Here is a 6305-nt window from a genome sequence, read left to right on the forward strand (position 1 = left end):
TATAGGCAGAGCACAATTGGCCGTGTAGTTCAGGTGGTGACGGGGTCGGAGGACAGCCTGTGTACCTAGATCAAATTCCTTTATAGGGACTCATGGCGAAATAGATTATAGACAAAGCCAGCGTTAATTTAGCCCTGTTTAACAACTTTGTGCAAAATAGCCAAAAGTAAAAGTAAGAGCGGCTTCGCCGGCAGACACACAGTTTTTTTAAAAAGGGAGTCCCAGGAAACGGCAAGAGAAGCCAGTTTTTACGGGAGCCGCGAGAGATAACACAGATTCTTTCTCCATGTTTCCCAGCCTACCCCGCTTCACCGAGGCCAACAACCCCCTCAGAAATGAGATTCAGGAGCTGACACGCCCCAGGTCTCACCTCGAAGGGAAGGATCGGAGCCTCCAGAGGCCAAGGAAAGAAGTCGAGATAGTCAAGTGGGCCATCTCAGATCTGGTCTTACTCGAGCTCTGTAAATGCCTCTCAGGGAGATACGAGGACCTGTCTATTATAATGACCAGGCCCACATCCCGGGGGGAGGGGGGTGGGCAACAGACTTTCATCTATCAGCCCTTTTCAACCATTGAGCTACTAAACTGGGAACACCCTGAACCCACCGCCTTGCTCCCGACAGCTAGAGCCCTGTCGAGCATGACTGTGTAGAGGTGTTGGACTCCAGTGTACTCTAGCAGATCTGACCTCCGGGACCAGCCTTGGGCATCAGTACACTAGGAGCTATGCGTGGACGGGAACAGCTTCACCAACCCACGAGGGGAGAGATGTGCAGAATATGCGGTGGTAACCCTGGACGCTGTCGTTAAGCTGGGCTCATTGCTTTAATCCGGGCCTTAGAACTCGGTGAGGGTAAGACTGTAAACATTTACACTGACTCTCGGTATGCCTGTTTCACCCTCCAAGTGTATAAAGAAAAGAGCCTGTTAAACTCTAGAAAACAGGGAAAAGAGCAAAAGAAAAAGAAAGACTAAAAGCAAGTGTAAAGATAGAGAATCAAAAGAAAACAGGAGAGACAGACAGCAGTGCGTGGGCGGGGGCAGGGCCCGTGCCGTTTCTCGGGCCCCACCAGCTGGCCGTAGGAGCGTGAGAACGCGGGGGGGGGGGGGGGGGGGCGGAAAGCAGCATTGTGAGAGGCCGCGGACGTGGATGTAGACATGACCGAAGTCAAGTTAGGCAAGGATTCCAGAGCCGGACAAGGCTAGAGAGAGATTAATGTGCGAGATGGAAAAAAAAAAAAAAAAAGACTCTAGAAGGGTAAATGTTCAGAAGGCAATACAGGAAATGGCCAAGGCCGCAAGACAAAGAGGCCATCGGCCAAGGGCTGCTGCACCTTGGAGGAACCAGACACTCATCTGATCAGGCTGACAGGAGCTGAAGAATGTAAAGACTAGGGCAGACTAGGCACCTTCTCATTAGGCTCCCAGGAGCCCATGGTCACATTAGAAGTTACAAACAGCAAGACTCTGCCGTATCTGGATTCCAATTTCTCACTGAAGGCTCAGCCACTAGATACAGTGACAAAGGGGCGGAGTGGGGGTGGGGATGGGGGGAGGGGGGAACTCCTCCTCTAAGAAACTGAAACAGGAAAAAGAGCCATACCTTGTGAAAACTTGCTTATAGACTTTACAGGACTGCCCCCTGCTGGAGGCTAGTGCTTGTTTGCACCTTTTCAGGGTAAGTTACAGTTTTCCCCACCAGGACAGAAAAAGTACAAGAAGTGACTAAAGTACTGTTAAAAGACATTATCCCCAGGTTTAAGACTACCTCTGATTTTAAAGTCAGACAATAGGCCAGCATTTGTAGCTGTAGCTGGAATAGTGCAAGATTTAACAAGACTGTTAACAATACAACAGAGGTTACACGCAGCCTATCGGCCACAAAGTTCAACAAAAGGTGGAACGCATGAACTGGACACTCGAGCGAGCAGCTACTGGCGACCAAAAAACAAAACGAAAAAAAAAGGGTTGCCATATATAGATATAGATAGATAGACAGATAGATAGATAGATAGATAGATAGATAGATAGATAGATAGATGTATATATATATACACACACACACACACACACATACACACACACACACACAGATATAGATATAGATATAGATATAGATATAGATATATAGATATATGCCAGGAAATTCACTTAAGATAAAATCAGGTTTTTGCCTACGGTCCTCCTCCGAGTCAGGTGCACCCCTACCAAACAAACTAGGTATCTGCCCTGTAAGATTGTGTTCAGTTGGCCACCCGCAAATCGTAGGTCAAATAAAAGGTGACCTCCGGAAACTAAAGAAATTAACCTTTAAAAGGCAAATGCAGCCTTTCAAAATAGCCATACGAAGTGTTCATAATTAAATGAAGAAAAATAATGCCTACGAGCCTGACACCCATTTAAATCTAGGGACTCTGTTTAAAGTAAAACCTAATTTTTCTACAACCCATATAGGATGAGCCCTATACTGTAACCTTGTCCACTCCCACTGCTGTTAAAGTTGCAGGTGTTGCGTCTTGGATCCACCACAGTCAGCTAACACCGACAGCTCAGGACAAGTGGACCGGCTAACAGGACGCAGATCATCCAGCCCGGCTGATCCTGAGACGAGACCAAGCTGCTGCTGAGGACCACAAGCCCTGCTCTAGTCACACACCGGCAGCTGACTAGTCTATGCACGGCCGAAGCTTGAGGACTCATCAAGCAAGTCAATGTAGTTAAAAATCTTAAGACAGATAGTTTTCCTAGAATACTAACTGTTTTCCTATTGTTCTGTCGCTGTATTCAACCTTTTTCCCAGGTAAGGACCTCTTTCGTCCTTGCTGGATATGAATATGCTATACATTGCTTTGTTGTTGTTACCACCCCCCCCCCCCCCCACCCATAACCATGCTAGAAGAAACACCTATGTAAGGTGTCCCCACTGTACACGTACTGCTTAGGAAACCCAGACCCGTCCAGCCCAGCAACGATCGCAAGGTCTTTCAGTCATTCTTTAAACATATAAACCAGAAGTTACCAGAACCTCCTCCTTTAGCCAAAAATTTAAAAAATAAAAATAAAAAAACAGAAAAAAACCTATTTCCTCAGTAGGCTGAAAACATTGCTGGCAGCCTAGATGTTTCTTCATGTTATGTTGATAGAAGGGCTCACGTAAGAGACCAATGGCCTGGAGAAGCAGAAGGGTTAATGCCTCAAGATAACTTGACTTTAACCAACTCTTTCCCCAAACAGACGCCGCAAGTTCAAGCGTCGGGCTCGTAAAAACTTCTCTGATTAAAAAATACTGTTTTACTTGCTAAAAAAAGGTTTTAAGGCCCAGTTAAAAACTAACCTGCTTAAGACATGACAAAGTTAGTACATGTGCCTGTTCAGGTTTAACACAGGTTTGATCCTAGGTCTTCATTTAGAAAAGAGTTTCCAGCTGTAGAAAATGTAAAACCCTCACTGTAAGTGTATTACTTGTAATAGAAACTTGCTGGCCGGGCGCGGTGGCTCAAGCCTGTCATCCCAGCACTTTGGGAGGCCGAGACGGGCGGATCACGAGGTCAGGAGATCGAGACCATCCTGGCTAACACGGTGAAACCCCGTCTCTACTAAAAAATACAAAAAAACTAGCCGGGTGAGGTGGCGGGCGCCTGTAGTCCCAGCTACTCAGGAGGCTGAGGCAGGAGAATGGCGTGAACCCGGGAGGCGGAGGCTGCAGTGAGCTGAGATCCGGCCACTGCACTCCAGCCTGGGTGACAGAGCAAGACTCCGTCTTAAAAAAAAAAAAAAAAAAAAAAAAAAGACCCAAAAAGTAAAAATGAAAGGGAACCCGCCCACTAATTAGTGAAAATTCTCAAAGTGGGGGATGAGGAAGGAGACCTCTACTGCTCCTGCTGCCCTCCTCCCCCCACCTTGCCTAGTTCACAAGACAGGAGGAAAGAGAGAAAGCAAAACGTTAGAAACAAACAAAAGTCAGATAAATAGCCAGACAACCTTGGCACCACCACCAGGCCGTAGGAGTTAAAAAAAAAAAAAAAAAAAGTAATACTAATAACATCGGCCCCTGACCTAAACTACTTGTGTTATCTGTAAATTCCTGACACTATGAAAAAAAGGGTTGTAAAACTTTTTGTTCTGTCTGTCCTTCCTTCCTTCCTTCCTTCCTTCCTTCCTTCCTTCCTTCCTTCCTTCCTTCCTTCTTTCATCCCACCTCGGCCTCCCAAAGTGCTGGGATTACTGGCGTGAGGCACCATGCCTGCTTGGCCTAAAGAGACACCTATTGAAAGTAAGACATAGAGAGCTCCTTGCAGTGATCTGATTGATTGCTTGACTGATTTACAGACGGCGTCTCACTCTGTCACCCTGGCAGTGGTGCCATCAAAACCAAACTCACTGCAGTGTGGACGCTCCTGGACTCAAGCGATCCTTCCACCTCAGCCTCCAGAGTGTAGTGCCTGGGACCATGGGGCACGCGCCACTGTGCCCAGATGATTTTCAATTTTTATTGTTTTATTTTTCTTTTTCCCGAGACAGAGTTTCGCTCTTGTTGCCCAGACTGGAGTGCAATGGCGCGGATCTCGGCTCACCGCAACTTCTGCCTCCCGGGTTCAAGAGATTCTCCTGAGTCTGCCTCCCGAGTAGTAGCTCGGGTTGCAGGTATGCACCACCACGTCTGGTTGATTTTGTATTTTTACTAGAGACGGGGCTTCTACCATGTTGGTCAGGCTGGTCTCCAACTCCCGACCTCAGGTGATTCTCCCTCCCCGGCCTCCCAAAGTGCTGGGACGGCAGGCGTCAGCCGCCGCGCCCGGCCTTCCTTTTCAAATGTTTTTGCACAGACAGGGTCTCATCATGTTGTTGCAAGCCTTCTGCCCCGGCGTCCCAAAGTGCTCGCGTGACGGGCGTGAGCCACTGCGCCTGGACTCCGGGGAATGATTCACGACCACGACCGCTGTACTAACTATTTATTTCTTATTTATTTATTTATTTATTTATTTATTTTTTATTATTATTATTATCTTAAAATTATTATTATTTTTTTGAGACGGAGTTTCGCTCTGGGCGAGGCGGGGCGGGGCGAGGCGAGGCGAGGCGAGGCGAGGCGTGTCGCTTTGGAAACCGCAGCACCGCCTTCTAAAGCCCCATTCGAATGCACAAAGCCCTGTTCCCTTCCCGGACTGGGAGCTGATGCCTTCCATAGCCTTGGGCTTCTCTCCATTCAGAAGCTTTTACAGGCGCAACCCCACCCAGAGGCTAGCTGCGGTTGAGGATTGGGGGTGTGCTGGGGCTGGAAAGTCGGTCCCCTATTTTTGCTAGCTCGGCCACGACATCCCCCGACCCCTATCGCTTGCTCACCCTTTCAGATCCCTTGCCTCCACCGTCTTGGAGGCTGACCTCTGACTTTAATATCTGCCTTTCTTCCTGTCTTGGGTTTGAGGAGGGGGGGCAGGAATGAGGGTGTGTGTGGGGAGGGGGTGTGGGGTGTGGACGGAGGGGAGCGTCCTAAGGGTCGATTTCGTGTCATGCCTCTTTCACCGCCACCGCCGAAGATGAAAGCAACGATCAGCTAAAGACCGCGTGTTCTCATCTATAACTGGGAACTAAATAATGAGAACTCGTGGGCAGAACGAGGGGGACGAGAGAGGCGGGAGCCTACTTGAGGGAGGAGGTGTGGAAGGAGAGACATCTTCAGGGAAAAACAAAACAAAACAAAACAAAACAAAAAACCAAACCACGAAAACTGTCGGGTACTGCGCTGAGTTATCCGGGTGATGAAATCATCTGCACACTGAACCCCCAAGTCAGAAGTTTACTTGTGTAACAATCTTGCACATGTGTGCTTGAACAAGACATAAAAGTTGGGGGGGGGGGGAGAGAGAGAGAGAGAGAGAGAGAGAGAGAGAGAGAGAGAGAGAGACAGAGACAGAGAGAAGGAAACACCACCTCCTTGACCTGAGTCAGGGGGTTTCCGGTCTGGTGGCGGAACGTTCAGTGACAATGGAGTATTTTGGCCTGTTCTTTTTTTGTGCGTTTGCTATTTTTTTTGCTGCTGTTGTTGTTGTTGTTTTAAGACAGAGTCTCACTCAGCCACCCAGCCTGGAGTGCGGTGGTGCGATTCGGCTCACTGCAACCACCGTCTCCCAGGTTCAAGCGATTCTCCCGTCTCAGCCTCCTGAGCAGCTGGGATTACAGGCACCCACCATCATGCTCCGAAGATGTTTCTATGTTAGTAGAGACGGAGTTTCACCATGTGGGCCAGGCTGCTCTTGAACTCCTGACCTCAGGTGATCCGCCCACCTCGGCCTCCCAAAGTGCTG

This window comes from Macaca fascicularis, chromosome 10 (assembly GCF_037993035.2).
Source record: "Macaca fascicularis isolate 582-1 chromosome 10, T2T-MFA8v1.1".
Classification (NCBI taxonomy): domain Eukaryota; kingdom Metazoa; phylum Chordata; class Mammalia; order Primates; family Cercopithecidae; genus Macaca; species Macaca fascicularis.